We start from the raw sequence: 19,401 nt of genomic DNA, 5'->3' as shown, positions 1-19,401 counted from the left end.
ACTTTGGAGGGGTAGAAAGGAGTAGCTTTGTTAATTTGCCAGGCAAAGAAGGCCACAGACTAATGCTCTCAAGACTATGCCCCACTTCCTGGGAAGCTGGAAGAGGTCTTACAGTTTTAGAATGGAAAACAGAGCTGTAGATAAGGATTGGGGCTGATGTAGTTCTTGCGTTCTTCTCCTTCTCCTGGGGGCATTGAAATCATTAGGGCTGGTGTCAGGTGACTCCAGAACATGCGGTCCTCAAGGTTTTCCTTCCCTGATCTTCTTTCTGAAATGAAGAATGCTCCCAGGGGAAAGGAGTGCTGGGGAGTATTATCTTGGAGGAGTAAACATCAGGTACATAGTGCAACCTTAGCTAGAGGGCAATCATTTTCAGAGTGTGATTAAGCACGAAAGAAAATATATAGTTTGCATGAGTAGAGAGAAAGCACTAACATAATGGGGTACCTCAATTAATTTCTGCTATGAGGATAACACTTCCCCACAAGTAATTATCCAAAAATATAACATAACATAATAGTGCCAAAGTTGGGAAATGCTGTTTAATGGTGTTATTTCAAGAGTGGTGTGCCAGTTGATAGTTGAAAAGCAGTATCTCAATGTTTTAGATTGTTTTTTTATTTTTTGTTTTTACTACTAATAAGCATTTTTTCCACAAATTTTCAGTTCTGTTTGATCACTTGCCTACTCACTCCTTTTTCCTCTTGCTTCAATAATGTGTGAGGCTGTTAAGGTGGTTGGTATGAGTCCTTAATGAGATGTCAATGCTTTGTTGTACTTAGTAAGTATTTTCCCCCAGTGATTCATTAACTCTTTAATTTTATTTATGGTCACTGGGGCATGTAGAAATTTGTTTTTATTTTATGTAGTTGAAACCATAAACTGAACATTCTTCCTTGGCTCTTGGGCTTGGGAAGGCTAACTTCACACTGAGAACTACTAATACACCAGCTCTGTTTTCTTGGTTTCATTTCCTTAGATTTAATTCTTTCTTTTATCTGAAATTCATCTCACTCTATGGTGTGAGGTGAGGCTGTAATTCTTTTCTACATCAATAACCAATTGTCTTGTTGCCAGCGATTAAACAATCTTTGTCTCCCTGCTGAGTAGATATATAAACATAATAGAAATATATACAGTATGTCTGAACTTCTTAAGAGACTAAAAATAACACTTGTGAGATCCTAGGTATCATGAGGCAATAAGTCACAATTTTCCTTATGCACTAATTTGTCTTAATCATGAGAAAATATAATATGGACATATGCTGAGTGTATTTTATCTGAAATGGTACTTCACATGAATGATTAGGAATTTAATATTTGGCAGCCAATCCGAAACCAACCCATTTTGCTTTTCTGGTATAAGGTCACTAATGAAAAGGAACTGCTTTGTTCCAAGTAATGCAATTGTTGGCTACTATACAGCATGAACACACACAACAGAATCTTTTTGTACTTCATGGAGTTTTAATCAAAGCTATTTCATGTGCTGTGGCAGAAATAAAGCTTTTTCTTCTCAATCTCCATTGCAGGATTTTAAGAGCCATATTTAATCTTAGTTGAGTAAGGAAGAAGGAACATTCCCCCCAGCCCCCAGCCAAATTTACAAGTGTCCTCAGAAAGCACTGTGGGATCTTGTTTCATTGTTAAGTTTTCTATCGACTGGACACAAGGCTGGTAAATGATGCAGTAAAAAAGACTTCATTAAAGTAAGGAGGTAACTTGCCAGGTAAACTGTGTCTTATTGCCATTTTTATTTTCTTTATTACACATTTATATTTCCAAGTACGTTTATTTATTCCTTGCTCCCTGGCAACTAGGAATAAGGTGATGCTTGTTTCAGAGAAATGTGGCCTTCTCCCAGGAACTCTTAATCCAGATGGAGAATGGCCTTGTAGAAGATGGGTTTATGAGAGCCCTGAGCATTTACAGCCTGGACCGAGGAGTTTCATGAATAATTTGGGCCACACTTGCACTCTCCCTCCCACTTCTCAGGCTCCCCTGGAACCCACCAAGTCCTCTGCACTGCTCCATCCTCAGAGGACACAGCTCCCCATGTAGTCCTCAGCCTCAAGCATGCGTGGTTTCCTTTATTCTCACACTACCTCTCCTCTTCTTTGGCGCTGCCACTTCTCCTCCTCAGCTCTGTCTCCTTTCACTTGTGAAGAAACATCCTTTGTGACATCAACCTAAGTCCAAAGGGTCCTTTAATTTATCACTGTGTGATGGGCTCCTGGCGACTATGTTTCCACAGTAGGAGACTTTTTCTGTTGGCTACTGTTGGTTAGGCCATTGGTAGGTCCCTGTCTTGCCTGGAAAATCCCATGGATGGAGGAGCCTGGTAGGCTGCAGTTCATGGGGTTGCCAAGAATTGGGCACGACTGAGTGACTTCACTTTCACTTTTCACTTTCATGCATTGGAGAAGGAACTGGCACCCCACTCCAGTGTTCTTGCCTGGAGAATCCCAGGGACAGGGGAGCCTGGTGGGCTACCGCCTATGGGGTCACACAGAGTCGGACACGACTGAAGCAACTTAACAGCAGCAGCAGGTTCCTGTCACAAGCCAGATCCTCCAGAGAGCTTCCCTACAGGAGCATCTTAGGACCTGCAGAAAGGTGTCTTCCATCTGCTGCAGGAGCTAAGCCTCATAGGAGGGCACATCACAGACAAAGACGAGCAGAACTCGTATGCACAGAGCAGTGGGCACCATGCAGAGCTCTTACAGCTGTATTCCATGGGAAATTCCTGGGCACCGATTTCAAATTTGTTCAAATTCTCACCAGGTTTCTGTGCTCAGTCCCTTCAATCATATCTGACTCTTTGTAATCCCATCCGACCATGGCCCACCAGGCTCTGCCATCCATGGGATTTTCCTAGCAAGGATACTGGAAGTAGGTTGCCATGCTTGCATCCAGGGGATCTTCCTGACCCAGGGATCAAACATATGTCTCTTGTGTCCCCTGCATTGCAGGCAGATTCCTTACCACTGAGCCACCAGGGAAGCCTGGTTTCTGGTCTCTTGTTTCAAGGAAGCCATCATGCTTTCAGGGAAGCCAGCATGCAGAAACCTCTGATGGAGGTTTCTGTTACTTCCATCCAAACACACAAAATTCCCCCACAAAAATCTTCCCACCATAAAAAGATGAATTTAGCTTGCTTATTTTTAGGGATGATATTAGGATTATTAGAATGATTAAGATTGTCACCAAATCTATATTTTGTATAGATTTTCTTGCTGTGTGAAGAAAATATTCCATTGTGGTCTAGATGAGGGTTTATGTATATGTTTATTTAAATTGGATAAATGGGACTCTAGAAACTTAGAAACAAGAAGCCAAATAATGCATAAAAATAAAATGTAAAGTCCAATAGGTAAACATAAAATTTTAAACTGTAAGAAATAATCTGTGAGTAAGGGAAAAAGACAAGGGAACCAGATCAAGTTGAGGAACCTTTGTATATTCATGGCAGAATTTTTAAATGATGCTTCAGCCATAAAAAGAAATGAAGCACTGACTGATGCAGGCAATAATATGGACAAACTTTGAAAACATGATACTAAGTGAAAGAAGCCAGATGCAAAAGGTTACGTATGGTATGATTCCATTTATATGAAATAGCCAGAGTAGATAAATCTATAGGCACAGAGGCAAATTAGTGGTTACCAGGAGCTGGGAATGGAGGGGCATTGAGGGGTGACTGCTAATGGGTATGGGGTTGCTTTGGGGGTGATGAAAATATTCTAGAATACATAGTAGTGATGATTGTACAATCCTTTCAGTTCAGTTCAGTTCAGTCGCTCAGTAATGTCTGCCTCTTTTTGACCCCATGAATCGCAGCACGCCAGGCCTCCCTGTCCATCACCAACTCCCGGAGTTCACTCAGACTCGCATTCATCGAGTCAGTGATGCCATCCAGCCATCTCATCCTCGGTCGTCCCCTTCTCCTCCTGCCCCCAATCCCTCCCAGCATCAGAGTCTTTTCCAATGAGTCAACTCTTCGCATGAGGTGGCCAAGGTACTGGAGTTTCAGCTTTAGCATCATTCCTTCCAAAGAAATCCCAGGGGTGATCTTCAGAATGGACTGGTTGGATCTCCTTGCAGTCCAAAGGACTCTCAAGAGTCTTCTCCAACACCACAGTTCAAAAGCATCAATTCTTTGGCACTCAGCCTTCTTCACAGTCCAACTCTCACATCCATACATGACCACTGGAAAAACCATAGCCTTGACTAGATGGGCCTTAGTCGGCAAAGTAATGTCTCTGCTTTTGAATATACTATCTAGGTTGGTCATAACTTTTCTTCCAAGGAGTAAGCGTCTTTTAATTTCATGGCTGCAATCACCATCTGCAATGATTTTGGAGCCCCCCAAAAATAAAATCTGACACTGTTTCCACTGTTTCTCCATCTATTTCCCATGGAGTGATGGGACCAGATGCCATAATCTTCATTTTCTGAATGTTGAGCTTTAAGCCAACTTTTTCACTCTCCTCTTTCACTTTCATCAAGAGACTTTTTAGTTCCTCTTCACTTTCTGCCATAAGGGTGTCATCTGCATATCTGAGGTTATTGATATTTCAATCCTTTAAGTATGCTAAAAAGCACCAAATTGTACACTTTAACATGGTGAATTTTATTTTATATAAATTCCATGTCAATTCCAAAATAGAAAAAGAAAGCATCCAGGAAGGAAGAATAAGTGCTATTTGCCCATTAGACTGAGCCTAATGAGATCTCGCCTTTCTCTGGACCCTTCTGTTTACAGTTCTCCTCTGGAATGGTCTGTATAAGAGTCTGCTTTTCCTGACAGCAAGGGTGTGAACTCCTTGATGTTGGAGGGTGTGTCTTGGTATCTCTCTGTTGATTGGCTGACTGTTACATGACTGATTCCATGAGAGCTGTAAATACCCAGCCACTTTGAGTAGGACAGGAATGTTATTTAGGCAAAATTGAAAGACAAGATAGCAGATTCAGGCAGGAGTGTGATTCCTTGGTAATCAGGCAGTGGATCTAAATAAAAAGACAAGTTTTGGGGGCTGGAAGTAGAAGAAATAGGAGACATTGAACAAGAAACAAATTTCTCACAGACCCAGACGGACACTGAGCTGGGAGGAAAAAACCATGCGGTTCTCAGTCCTCCCTTTCTTCCAAAATGAAAGAAACTCCATTAAAGAATTGTCAGTGTGCTTGGCACCAACAACTTCTTCTCTCCCCAGAGGGGCTCCTCAAGTCTTTAAGTGATAGTTGAAAAAATGAGAAGAGAAAAAAAAGATAGCTTAAGTCTAGGATTTTATCCTAGTTTGATTCAACCCTCTTAAGAACAACAGCAGCAGCAGTGAATCACACACAGAGCACACTAAACCCAAAAGAAATAAGACAATTCTCCTCCCACACCCCAGGCATCCTACGCGGATCTTGACACAAAGACAATGGAGGTTGCTAGAAGCCTCTGGAAAGGGACTCAAACACTGAGAGCCGAAGATGTAATCAGAAGTGACAAGCGTCCTCAACAAGTTTTTCAAAATTCAACAAGTGAACAACACACTTAGGTGTTTTGCCTCATCTGGATTTCTCTTTTAAGACAACCCACCTTCCCCAGTCAAGCCAAGCAGTCTGGATGGTGCTAGTTCACTAGGGTGCTCAACCCTAGTCCTGGCATAGGCGTGTGTGTTATGCCCAGAGTCCAAGTCCCCAAAACTGAGAGAATAAGACGTCCACAGCAATGCAAAAGCATGAAGGGGTTTATTGCTAGCTAGGGCTCAAGTCTCATCCAGCGCAGTGGAGTCTCGAGGAGAGCCCCGAGCTCTGAATCACATCTACTTTTATATAGATGGTTCTTTGTTCCTGTAACAGCATAGCTGATTGGTTAAACCGTACACATGCACGGGACTTTTAACCTCGCATCCCTATCCGGATTGGCTCAGGTCTGGCGCAGGCGGGAGGCTACAGGGATTTTTTTTTGATTGGTCGAGCTACACTGCCTGCGGGAGTTCCCAGTGCCTCAGCTTTCCTAGAGACTAAACCTCAGGCCTAGCCTGCCCCTTAGAGCCTGTCCTGGCTTCAGTTTGGTCCTAACAGTGTGGACCAGGGATGGATCATCGGAGCACCATACTCCTCCACTGCAGTGACTGGCTAAGGGATGAGCACATTATCTCATCTAAGCCCATCATACCTCTTCCTAGGTCTTTTGCTCAAGCCACCAAAGGGCACTAAAAAAAACTGGGAGGTGGATCTGAGCTGCTCCATTTGCCATCTAAACACCAAAAGGGAATATGCTCCCTGGGGACAAAAATAACCCAGAAGACTAGAAATCTTAGTAGTGAAAAGAGATCAGTCCATTGTTTGAGCATCTGAGTCCAGCCATACCTGAAGCTAACATTTCCTATCAACTTTATGGTTTCTTCAACCGAATTGTCTTTTAATTTTTGCTTTTGTCAGTTTGAATTGCACTCCTGTCACTTGCTACCCTGAGTCCTAACATTTCTAGTAAATGTCCACAGCGTTAAAAACAAAATGAATTGCAGGATCACTAGGTGATCCTACTATTTTTTCAGAAGTAGCAAGATACCTCTCCATTGCTGCATTTCTTCACTGGTTCACAAAATAAAATATTACCTGGTATTTAGGATTTGCTGGGCTTCCCAGAGGGCTAAGTGTTAAAGAATCCATCTGCCAATGCAGGAGATGCAGTTTTGATCCCTGGGTTAGGAAGATCCCCTGGAGTAGGAAATGGCAACCCACTCCAGTCCTCTTGCCTGGAGAATCCCACGACAGCGGAGCCTGGCGGGCTACAGTCTGTGGGGTTGCAAAGAATCGGACACGACTGAGTGACTAAGCACAAGCACATAATACATTCAGAGGAGATGATTAATGGTTAGAATAACAGGATCTTGAATGGCCAGAGCCAGCTATGAGCTTGGAGTGCTTTCTTAGCCCTGGATCACAATGTTATGGTGAGAATTTAATCAGACTGTATTTGTAATCCACACAGCATAGTATCTTACACATAGTTTACACCCTTAAAGGTTAGCCAGCATTTGTAAAAAGTTCAAAATGTGGCCCCTGCTCTCAATCAGCATACAATCTTGGAAACTTTTTTGCATGAAATAGTTGCAGTCAATTTGCTTGACTGAAAAAAAAAAAATGCCACACGTGGATTTCAAAGCATCCATACAATCATTTATCTAAACAGAAACTATGACCACAAGTGAAAAGAAATCTAAAAAAAATAAATATTAAGCCAACTGCTAATGAGATATCTGCTGTTGTTTCATTTAGGGATGGCTAATTGACTTCTGGCAGCCTCAATAAAGGAGGAAGAAATGACACACAGACTGGATATAATCAAAGTCCCTCAAAATTAAACAATTCCATGAATAATTCACTCTCCAATCTGTTTAATAGGAATAAAAAATGGAAAACAATGGTCTGTTTCCCAAATGACATCAGACACAGACAGAAAACACCCTAGATATCAAATTAAATAAGCACCATTAATAAATAATTTGAACTGCATTGCCTAATGTGTTGAATAAACAGCATTTGCATCCAAAAGGCTCAAGGGCCCTCAATGAAGTCAGAAAAGAAGGAAATTCAGATTCCACGGGGGCCTGGTTAACATTTTAATAATGTATGACCATAAACACTGCGTTTTCCTTTTCTATTTAATTATTATCTAATAACAAAACATTTGGGCACTAATGGGATTTTCAAAAGTAATTTTTCTTTAATTGCATCCCCTCCATCCATGCCTCTTATTCTCAGGCAGAGAACTGAGCTCAAGCTTTTCCAGGCACGGGATGAGGTTTCTCCCCACCCCGCACTCACCGTCCTCAATCCTGCATCACTGAGTTTGCTTTCAGACCCAGTCCCATATCCGGCCCTGCCCTCTTCTGCACCTGTGAAGCTTGAGCCTTGAGGTGTACTCTTCTCAGGACCCCTGGTGACCTGGTTTCTCACGACGTTGGCTTACAGGGACTCAGGTGGCAGGAAAGATGTCCCCAAGGCACCAGTTGTCTCCAGGGGGCCTCAGGACTGTCACTTCCCTCTGTGTCCTCCAAGCACTAGGATTTCTGGTTTCCTTACCATCCTCTGTTGGGCTCTTCCTCCCTGTCCATGATTTGGGCCAATGCCCCAGATCATGCTGTCCTGGAAAGTAGCTGGTGTGGACTCTATTCCTAGCAAGAATCTGACTAAGGCACCATCTCTCATTCCTCTTCCACTCACACTTATCCCCTTATACCTCCTGATGCCTCATTATCAGAAGATGCTATTTCTTCCTCCCTTGAGACCTTCCTCTCCCCCAGTAGCACCATTTTCAGAGCAGCCCTCTAGACTGGACGTCTATTCAGTGATCCTCAAAGAGTGTCTCCATCTTCCGGTTCATGGTGTTCAGACAGAAAACATCTGCTGAAGCTCACATCTGCACATTCTCCACATCCTGGCATCTCTTCAATCTTGATCTTTAAGACAACACACCGGTTTTATGGTGGATTATGAGAGCTGGTCGGAGAAGGCAATGGCATCCCACTCCAGTACTCTTGCCTGGAAAATCCCATGGACAGAGGAGCCTGGTAGGCTGCAGTCCGTGGGGTCGCTAGGAGTCGAACATGACTGAGCGACTTCACTTTCACTGTTCACTTTCATGCATTGGAGAAGGAAATGGCAATCCACTCCAGTGTTCTTGCCTGGAGAATCCCAGGGACGGGGGAGCCTGGTGGGCTGCAGTCCGTGGGGTCGCTAGGAGTCGAACACGACTGAGCGACTTCACTTTCACTGTTCACTTTCATGCATTGGAGAAGGAAATGGCAATCCACTCCAGTGCTCTTGCCTGGAAAATCCCATGGACAGAGGAGCCTGGTAGGCTGCAGTCCATGGGGTCACTAGGAGTCGAACACGACTGAGCGACTTCACTTTCACTGTTCACTTTCATGCGTTGGAGAAGGAAATGGCAATCCACTCCAGTGTTCTTGCCTGGAGAATCCCAGGGATGGGGGAGCCTGGTGGGCTGCCGTCTATGGGGTCGCACAGAGTCGGACACGACTGCAGCGACTTAGCAGCAGCAGCAGCATGAGAGCTAGTCCACGGCACTTTTTAGTGTTGCTTTGGGGCCACTTCCATGTGGGAGCGTCGTGTGATGCTCTGCCCTCTTTTTCCCTTTACATACTCACATTCTAGAGGTTATGAAGAGGAAATGCATCCCAGCTCTATTGGTAGTGCAATCTCGAGCAAGTTACCTCACATCTCTGAGCCTGGTTTTCTTATTCTTACATTAAATTGTTCCTGAAGTCCTACAACATACAGGGAAGTAGTAGCAAACAAGATTACATCAAAACCTATGTCTTAATGCAGCTTTATTCTAGCAGAAGAGAGAAGCAGTACAATTAATTTTCCTTCTGATGCTACTAATAATTTAGTATTGTGATAATACAAGGGGAAAATATAAGACCATATCACAAGGGGGAAAAATTTATATATTTATATATATGGGCTTCCCTGGTGGCTCAGATGGTAAAGAACCCGCCTGCAATGTGGGAGACCTGGGTTCGATCCCTGGGTTGGGGAGATTCCCTGGAGGAGGGTATGGCAACCCATTCCAGTATTCTTGCCTGGAGAATCCCCGTGGACAGAGGAGCCTGGAGGGCTACAGTCCATGCTGCTGCTGCTGCTAAGTCGCTTCAGTCATGTCCGACTCTGTGCGACCCCATAGATGGCAGCCCACCAGGCTCCCCCATCCCTGGGATTCTCCAGGCAAGAACACTGGAGTGGGCTGCCATTTCCTTCTCCAATGCATGAAAGTGAAAAGTGAAAGTGAAGTCGCTCAGTCATGTCCGACTCTCAGCGACCCCATGGACTGCAGCCTTCCAGGCTCCTCCGACCATGGGATTGTCCAGGCAAATAGAACCACAAAAAATTGAACACGACTGAGCGACTAAGAACAGCACCATATAAATATATATGTGTTTTTCCTGAAGCCACCATCTTCTCCCTTGGACCTTCCAACCACCATGCCTTGGGATTAGAAATCAACTACAAGGGACTAACCTGGTGGTCTAGTGGCTAAGTCTCTACATTGCCAATGCAGGGGGCCTGAGTTCAATCCTTAGTCAAGGAACTAGATCCCACATGCCACAAATAAGACCTAGCGCAAGTAAACAAGTAAAGAAATATTTTTAAAAAGAAATCAACTACAAGGAAAAATAAGCTATAAAAAACACAAACACGTAAAGGCTAAGCAGTATGTTACTAAACAACAAAAAATACCTGGTGACAAGTGAAAATAACACGACGATCCAAAACCTATGGGATACAGTTAAGCAGTTCTATGAAGGAAGTTTATGGCAATACAATCTAACCTCAGGAAACAAGAACAATCTCAAATAAACAACCTAACCATATACCTACAGCAGCTAGAGAAAGAAGAACAAACAAAACCCAAAGTTAGTAGAGAGAAATAAATCATAAAACTCAGAGCACAAATAAATGAAATAGAGATGAAGAAAACAATAGAAAAGATCAATATAATTAAAACCTGGTTCTTTGAAAAGATAAACAAAATAAACCTTTAGCCAGCTCATCAGGTCAAAAAGGGAGAGAGCTCACATCAATAAAACTAGAAATGAAAAAGGAGAAGTTACAACTGACACCACAAAAATACAAAAGACCATAAGAGACTACTATAAGCCAACTGTATGCCAATAAAAGGAACAACCTAGTAGAGATGAGCAAATTCTTAGAAAGGTACAGTCTCCCAAGCCCCGACCAGAAAGAAATAGAAAATACAAACAGACCAATCACAACTACTGAAATTGAAACTATGATTTTAAAAATTCCAACAAACAAGCCTTATTGTCGTTTACTAGTTAAGGTGAAAGCAAAGCGCGTATTGTTGCCTTAGGACTCCGTCTTTTCGTGCTCTGCACAAATCAATGTCTGCCCTTAAGCACAGGGACACCAACACTTAGATCTCTGGGTGAACTCAAAGGGCAAGACTGCAGGTGGTGAAAGTTCTCTCTTAATAATTAACACAAAGGCCATTTAACCAATAAATGGACCACCTGTTCTCCTTCGTATCAAACAGTTCAAGCCATCCATCAATCTTTGCCCATGTGATGTCTCACTTAGAAATCAAACTTTTACAACCCAACCCAAGTTGGTAGAAGGAAAAAAACTTACTAGACCATGTAACTAGAAAGGCTCAGATCTGGCTTTACACATGGCTCAATTTGAGTTCAAAGGATGACATAGAAACCTTATTTCTCTCTCTCCCTTTCAGCTGTACTTTGATGCAAATACCACTCTCTGTCATGCCCTCTCCTCCTCGGGGCAGAGTGGTTGCAGGAGTGTCAGCCCACATCCTCTCAAATTCATGTTAGGGTGATCAACAGTCTTCTTTTCTGGTGGATCTTACAAAGCCCTGAGCTTCATTTTGATTGGACCTGCTTAGGTCACCTGCTTGTGCTTGAGCCAATCACTCATTTGGAGGACGCTGTGCTTGGCTGCCTGGACCACTCATGCTAAAACTGATAGAAAGGAAATTGGGGGTTGTGGTTGACTGACATTTTTAGGGGTCCAGAAAGCCAAATAAAAATGACTACCTGTACCTCAAAAGAGTATGAAAGTGGAAAATTTTACCATTGCTTCTGCAAAATTCTTAATCTCTAAAAAATAAGAAGTCAAAAATTAATTATATGTATTAATTATATTATAATATACAGTGGAAGTGAGAAATAGATTTAAGGGACTAGATTTGATAAGAGTGCCTGATGAACTATGGACGGAGGTTTGTGACATTTTATAGGAGACAGGGATCAAAATTATCCCCATGGAAAAGAAGTGCAAAAAAAGCAAAATGGCTGAATGGGGAGGCCTCACAAATAGCTGTGAAAAGAAGAGAAGTGAAAAGCAAAGGAGAAAATGAAAGATATAAGCAGCTGAATGCAGAGTTCCAAAGAACAGCAAGGAGAGATAAGAAAGCCTTCCTCAGTGATCAATGCAAAGAAATAGAGGAAAACAACAGAATGGGAAAGACTAGAGATCTCTTCAAGAAAATTAGAGATATCAAAGGAATATTTCATGCAAAGAGGGGCTTGATAAAGGACAGAAATGGTAGGGACCTAACAGAAGCAGAAGATATTAAGAAGAGGTGGCAAGAATACACAGAAGAACTGTACAAAAAAGAGCTTCACAACCAAGATAATCACGATGGTGTGATCACTTACCCAGAGCCAGACATCCAGGAATGTGAAGTCAAGTGGGCCTTAGAAAGCATCCCTACGAACAAAGCTAGTGGAGGTGATGGAATTCCAGTTGAGCTATTTCAAATCCTGAAAGATGGTGCTGTGAAAGTGCTGCACTCAATATGCCAGATCTTCCTGGTGGCTCAGATAGTAAAGTGTCTGCCTACAATGTGGGAGACCCGGGTTCGATTCCTGGGTTGGGAAGACCCCCTGGAGAAGGAAATGGCAATCCACTCCAGCACTCTCACCAGGAAAATCCCATGGATGGAGGAGCCTGATAGGCTACAGTCCATGGGGTCACAAAGAGTCGGACATGACTGAGCAACTTTAATATGCCAGCAAATTTGGAGAACTCAGCACTGGCCACAGGACTGGAAAAGGTCAGTTTTCATTCCAATCCCAAAGAAAGGCCATAACTAAAGAACGCTCAAACTACTCCACAATTGCACTCATCTCACATGCTAGTGAAGCAATGCTCAAAATTCTCCAAGCCAGGCTTCAGCAGTACGTGAACTGTGAACTTTCAGATGTTAAAGCTGGATTTTGAAAAGGCAGAGGAACCAGAGATCAAATTGCCAACATCTGCTGGATCATGGAAAAAGCAAGATAGTTCCAGAAAAACATCTATTTCTGCTTTATTGACTATGCCAAAGCCTTTGACTGTGTGGATCACAATAAACTGTGGAAAATTCTGAAAGAGATGGGAATACCAGACCACCTGACCTGCCTCTTGAGAAACCTATATGCAGATCAGCAAGCAACAGTTAGAACTGGGCATGGAACAACAGACTGGTTCCATATAGGAAAAGGAATATGTCAAGGCTGTACATTGTCACCCTGCTTATTTAACTTATATGCAGAGTACATCATGAGAAATGCTGGGCTGGAAGAAGCACCAACTGGAATCAAAATTGCTGGGAGAAATATCAATAACCTCAGATACGCAGATAACACCACCCTTATGGCAGAAATTGAAGAGGAACTCAAAAGCCTCTTGATGAAAATGAAAGAGGAGAGTGAAAAAGTTGGCTTAAAGCTCAACATTCAGAAAACGAAGATCATAGCATCTGTCCCATCACTTCATGGGAAATAGATGGGGAAACAGTGGAAACAGTGTCAGACTTTATTTTGGGGGGTTCCAAAATCACTGTAGATGGTGACTGCAGCCATGAAATTAAAAGACGCTTGTTCCTTGGAAGGGAAGTTATGACCAACCTAGATAGCATATCAAAGAGCAGAGACATTACTTTGCCAACAAAGGTCCATCTAGTCAAGGCTATGGTTTTTCCAGTGGTCATGTATGGACGTGAGAGTTGGACTGTGGAGAAAGTTGAGAGCTGAAGAATTGATGCTTTTGAACTGTGGTGTTGGAGAAGACTCTTGAGAGTCCTTTGGACTGCAAGGAGATCCAACCAGTCCATTCTAAAGGAGATCAGTCTTGGGTGTTCATTGGAAGGACTGATGCTGAAGCTGAAATTCCAATATTTTGGCCACCTCATGCGAAGAGTTGACTCATTGGAAAAGACTCTGATGCTGGGCGGGATTGGGGGGCAGGAGGAGAAGGGGACGACAGAGGATGAGATGGTTGGATGGCATCACCGACTTGATGCACATGAGTTTGGGTGAACTCTGGGAGTTGGTGATGGACAGGGAGGCCTGGCGTGCTGCGATTCATGGGGTCGCAACTAGTCGGACATGACTGAGCGACTGAACTGAACTGATTGTATATATTAATGTAATATACTATATAATTATTGGGGAACAAATTATTTATATTAAAAATTATTATAATATGCTATACTAGATAGTAATAGGGTTGATATATATAATTCTATATATTACTCATACATATAAATTAATTTATAATAGGTATCATTAATTCTGGCTCTTACATGGTAGCTTGTCAGTGTCTTGAACTTCTGTTTGCATTTCTGCAACTCCGAGCTCAGGGAAACACCAGAGCAGCCAATAAAACCTGCACAGCAAACCAGCTTTTAAAAAAAGTATCACCTGTTTCCTACTGACCTTTTAATGATGTAAGCAATTAATTCACAAAATTTTCTGGAAAATTAATCTTACAGACAGGTCAAAAAGCAAGTGGTCTGCCTGTTTGCTGGAGTGAAAAAAGAGAGAACTTCTGAAAAACAAACAAAAATAACCTTTAATACAGGTGAAAGTTCCCTGAACTTCTAAAATATGACACACTGTCTGTTCTCAGACGGGAATTACAGAGACTGTATTAGTTTGTCAGGGCTGCCATAACAAAGTTACACAAGAAATTAAGTTTCTCACATTGCCAGAGGCTCTAAGTCCGAGATCGAGGTGTCAACAGAATTGATTTGAAACCACTCTCTTCAGCTGGCCGTCTTCTTTATGTGTTCTGATGGTGTTCCATCTGTGTGTCTGTGTCCAAATTTTCTCCTCTTCTCTACTCAGTGCCCTGTGGTAAGGAAGGAAATCCTAAATGGGAAGGAAATCCAAGGAAGAGGCGATGTATGTATACATGTGACTGATTCACCTTACTCTGCAGCAGAAACTAACACAACATCGTAAAGCATCTATACTCTAACAACAACAAAAAAAAACAAATTTCTTCCTCTTACAGGACACCAGCTATATTGGATTGGACCACTCGTATGACCTCATTTTACCCGGCATGTGTGCGTGCTAAGATGCTTCAGTTGTGTCCGACTCTTTGCGACCCTGTGGACTGTAGCCCCCCAGGCTCCTCTGTCCATGGGAGTCTCCAGGCAAGAATAGTGGAGTGGGTTGCCGTGCCCTCCTCCAGGGGATCTTGCCAACCCAGGGACCGAATCCGTGTCTCTTATGTCTCCTATACCTATATTGGCAGGCAGGTTCTTTACCACTAGCACCAACTGGGAAGGCCTCATTTTCCCTTAATTACCTTTATAAAGACCCTCTATCTCCAAATACAGTCACATTCTCAGGTACTGAGGGTTAGGACCACAACAGATGAATTTGGGGAGGAGTGCACAGTTCAGCCCATCCCAGCGGCTTTGCACTGTTGCTGATACAGACAGTGCTCTTTCTGTATAAATGAGAATGAAACTCGTGATACATAAAAATCCTATAGTTGTATATTATTGCCTTCAACATGAAAATGTGAACATGTTTTAACCATCTTCTCCCCAAAGGAGATTGCAAGTGACATGAAGAGATTCAGATTCAAAAATCTGGAACCTTCGGTTCAGACCATGTGGAACCAGCATGAGAAGGACCTGAGTGGCCAGCTGTTGTGTGTCCATCTGGCATTGTTCCACCTGCTCTGGGAGCCGCACCTGTTCTCCCTGGGCGAACAAAACCCCACCCCCAGGCCCTGGTTGCATGTGGCCTCTGTAGGCCTGTGACCCAGGCTAAATGCGTCAGATCTTCTCTTTCCCGAATTCAAATCTTGAGCTCTGTGACAAAGACGGGAGATGGTGGGGGTGGCTCCATGCTCAGGTGTCTGAGATCTTGCTTACAGCCCTCTGTCCCCTGATTTGGAGCTGCTTGTAGGACATTATTTATACCCATGTGGATCCCAATACTGGCAGCACACCCAACCACCCAAACCACCTTTGTGTACTTTACACTAGAAGACTCAAAGGGCAGGAAGAAAATGCAACCAAGCATAGGACCCCATGGGGTCTTTGAGGCGGGGGTTGAGGGGGGGGCAAGACTTCCGCCATATCCTCCACTTTATCTCCTCTCAGAATTAAGTAAATAATAGTTTCTGATGCACATTTCCTGAATTGTTTTGCAGATGTGAAAATCCCCTGCTGCTGCTAAGTCGCTTCAGTAGGGTCCGGCTCTGTGCAACCCCATAGGCAGCAGCCCACCAGGCTCCCCCGTCCCTGGGATTCTCCAGGCAAGAACACTGGAGTGGGCTGCCATTTCCTTCTCCAGTGAATGAAAGTGAAAAGCGAAAAGTGAAGTCGCTCAGTTGTGTCTGACTCTTAGCGACCCCATGGACTGCAGCCTACCAGGCTCCTCCGTCCATGGGATTTTCCAGGCAAGAGTACTGGAGTGGGTTGCCATGAAAATCCCCTACCACATGGATATTAACCACTTGATGATCTTGAGCACAGAGCCCCAGGCGCCCTGGAGCCTAAGGACTGATAACGTAAAACTCTGTGACACTGTGCTGTTACCCTACCATCAGCCAATCAGAGAATCATGCACAAGCCCATCACAGACCCTATGACCACCCCTCCCCCACAACTTGCCTGTAAAAATGCTTTGCTTCGGGGAGCTTGAGGCTTTTTAGGGCCTGGGCCACCCATCTCCGTGCATGGCCCTGTAATAAGCCTTTCTCTGCTTCAAACCCCATCATTTCAGTTTGTTTGGCATCACTGTGCTTCGGGCACATGAACTTGCCTAAACTGAACCATTTAAGAGAAAGGCCTGAAAGGACCTGTCTTTTTGTGGGAACGTACCTCTGCTGTTTATTCCTGAACAGCAGCTCTGAAGGACACACCTGGGCCTTCAGAGCCTGAGACCTGCAAGGCCAGCTCCAGCCAAAACCCTACGTGTGATCTTTCAGGTCCATCACAAGTCACTGTAAGGCTTTGACAGACAGGCCCACAGGGCATGCTGCCCTCCCCACACCAGACTTGGTGAACAGCCAAGAACAGCCTTTCTGAGTTTTCTGAAAGGACTTCCATCAAGGACTCAAGTCCCCTGGGCCGGCTATGCCCAGGTGAGATCCACCTTCTTAACCTAGGCATTTGCATGTGAAGGCCTTTTAAGAAGGCCCTTGGTTGGGGCACTTTTGTCTGCTCTGACCCTCTACTTTCCCACCCCCAGCCCTTCCTCTCCTGCCCCTCCTCATCCCCTGACTCCAATCAAGAGCCTTTTGTGGGGGTCTTCTTAGCACTGAGCTCATCTAACTGACCCTCACCCCATTGCAGTTCCGTGCGTGTATGCTCAGGCACTTCAGCTGTGCCTGACTCTGTGCGATCCTATGGACTGCAGGTTCCCAAGCTTCTCTGTCCATGGGATTCTCCAGGCAAGAATAGCAGAGTGGGTTGCAATTTCCTCCTCCAGGGGATCTTCCCGACCCAGGGATCAAACCCAGGTCTCCCGCATTGCGGGCAGATTCCTTACTGCTGAGCCACTGGAGAAGCCCTGCAGTTTTGTAGGGAAATAAAAAACATTGAGAGCTGGAACATTTCAGTGTTTATCTTTTCCTCTTGCCTGCACTGTTGCAGGGCTTCCCTGGTGGCTCAGCTCATAAAAAAACCTTGCAGAGGTCACCAGTGGAGTTCCTGGTGGCAGAAAGTATTTGGATGGGACTTCCCTGGTGGTCCAGGGACTAAGACTCTGCATTCTCAGTGCAGGGGGCCTGTGTCTGATCCCTGGTCAGGGAACTAGATCTCACATGCCACAAGCCAAGAGTTCACATGCTGCAACTAGATCCCACACCCCACAAATGGAGATCAACGATCTTGTGTGCTGCAACTAAGACCTGGAACAACAGGATAAATAAACGAATAAAAAGCCTTTCCCCTCTTATGCCTGGAATAAATTGATGGGGATCTAGACCACGGAGACACTAAGATAGAAAGCGGGGAAAGAGCATATTAGGACTAAATCACGTCAAGCTGTGGGAGCCTGAGTGGTAGTCCTAATAAAAGTATTTGGTCATCACGCTCGCTTTGACAACACGTATACTAAGCTGGAATCATACAGAGAAGGTTAGCATGGCTCTTGCACAAGGACGACAGGCAAATTCATGAAACAGTTCATTAAAAAAAAAATGTATTTGGTTATCTTCCCAAGGTCTTTCTGGAAGCATTCATTGGTTCCAGTCCCTCTCAGTATTCATGATCTGAATTCCAGGGAAGGAACTCGAGACATCCCCCAATGCACTTGGAAAGAGCAGGTCGTCTGGGTTAGCAACCCGCTGGACAGCATCCCATGTGACATTGATTATTTCCCAATGGGGAAATCAGGTGTTATTTCCCTAAGTGAATAAACGCTGAACTGCCACGAATTAAAGGTACAGTGCAGTAAGACACCTGCAAAGGAAAAATCCCAGGGCCTGAGAAGGAATGTTCTACAATGAGGTTCTCATCCACAGCCTTTTCCCTCTTATGCCTGGAATAAATTGATGGGGCTCTAGACCACGGACACACTAAGATAGACAGGAAGTGGGGAAAGAGCATATTAGGACTAAATCACGTCAAGCTGTGGGAGCCTGAGTGGTAGTCCTAATACCACTCTTAATTATCTCATGTCTTCCTGGGAACCATAAGATGAAGTGTCCTCTGGCCTCAGCCTGAAGCCAAATTCAACCCCAATACTGAATTAAAACTTATACACAGAATTTTGGATAAAGTGGAGATGAATAGCTTTGTTGCTTTGCCAGACAAAGGAGGCCACAGGGGGCTAATGCCCTCAAGACTGCATGCCCCGACCTGGAAGGGTAATGAGGAATTTTATAGTAATGGTTCAAAGAGGGTGTGGTCAGCTCATGAATATTCTTCTGATTGGTTGGTGGTGATAAACTCTGAAATCAGCCTCATCAACCTTCTGGTTCTAACAAGTCTGGGGTCTACCTGCTTGTGAACAGAAGACAGTTAGCTTCTTCCACCTGGGGTGGATTTCAGTATCTGCAAAACAGTTCAAAGATATTGTTCTGTGTATCCCTTGAGGGGGAACCAGGACCCTGCCCCAAGGCTTCACTACTGTTTCTCCTGACTGCTCCTCCTTTGTCTCCACATCCCCCCTTTTCCCCGATTAGCAACTGTGTGAACCTGCCCCTTGGAATTCAGGGAAGGTCATGGAGGCGGAATGAAGACTACTTTCTGTAATCAAGAAATGAGGGACACAGAAAGGCTTTGTGTGCAGGAGCCCCGCAGGGTCCTGCTTGGTTTCAAGCCTTCATGCTGCCCTGCTTCAGAGACACTGGTTCAATGGCTGGTCCTCCTCCATCCCCATCCTCACCCATCACCTCAGCCCACTCCCATCACTGGAGACTCTCCATTTGACCTCAGGGAACCAAAGTTTCTCCTTTTAACTGCAGCCTCCTGGACAAGCTTCCTGCTTTATTCAGCACCCATGGCTCCAACTTCTGGAGTTCAAGTCACCCTTTAGAGAGTCATGGTGCATGCCTAAGACCTAAGCTTGGTGGGAGCAGGAACCTGGGTCTGAGTCCT

At 44.2% G+C, this 19,401-nt stretch overlaps 1 non-coding gene across 1 annotated transcript; it reads left to right on the top strand.

Annotated features, from left to right (window-relative positions):
• The first annotated feature begins 17,891 nt into the window (after nt 1-17,891).
• LOC138094223 (U6 spliceosomal RNA) lies at nt 17,892-17,995 on the top strand. Its single transcript, XR_011146249.1, has one exon. It is a non-coding gene; the product is annotated as a U6 spliceosomal RNA (small nuclear RNA).
• The last annotated feature ends 1,406 nt before the right edge of the window (nt 17,996-19,401 follow it).

This window comes from Capricornis sumatraensis, chromosome 17, assembly GCF_032405125.1.
Source record: "Capricornis sumatraensis isolate serow.1 chromosome 17, serow.2, whole genome shotgun sequence".
Classification (NCBI taxonomy): Eukaryota; Metazoa; Chordata; class Mammalia; order Artiodactyla; family Bovidae; genus Capricornis; species Capricornis sumatraensis.
Note: the sequence above shows the minus strand (reverse complement) of the source record. Positions and strands in the feature narration are given on the sequence as shown.